The following is a 282-nucleotide window of genomic DNA, read 5'->3' on the forward strand; positions in this document are numbered from 1 at the left end:
CAACACGCAGGAAGGAAATAAAAGGCTTATCAAAACGATGGGGAGGATTAAACCGCGCTAGCAGAAGCAGCGGCTTCCTTCAAAAAAACCCAAAGCCTCCTCAGCAGGGAAAACTGAGAAGATTCTCCAAATTACCTCCAGAACCATGACACACCGCGCAGCAGAACCCTGTAAGATGATGCACGCTGCTGCCTGCAGCAAACCCGCGTCCCTCAAGCAGACACACGGGCCACAGCGGGTTTGTAGCTCGGCTGACGCCGCCTCCCAAAGCGCCCAGAACAC

Source organism: Pterocles gutturalis, unplaced genomic scaffold (genome assembly GCF_000699245.1).
Source record: "Pterocles gutturalis isolate BGI_N339 unplaced genomic scaffold, ASM69924v1 scaffold9509, whole genome shotgun sequence".
In the NCBI taxonomy this organism is placed as follows: Eukaryota; Metazoa; Chordata; class Aves; order Pterocliformes; family Pteroclidae; genus Pterocles; species Pterocles gutturalis.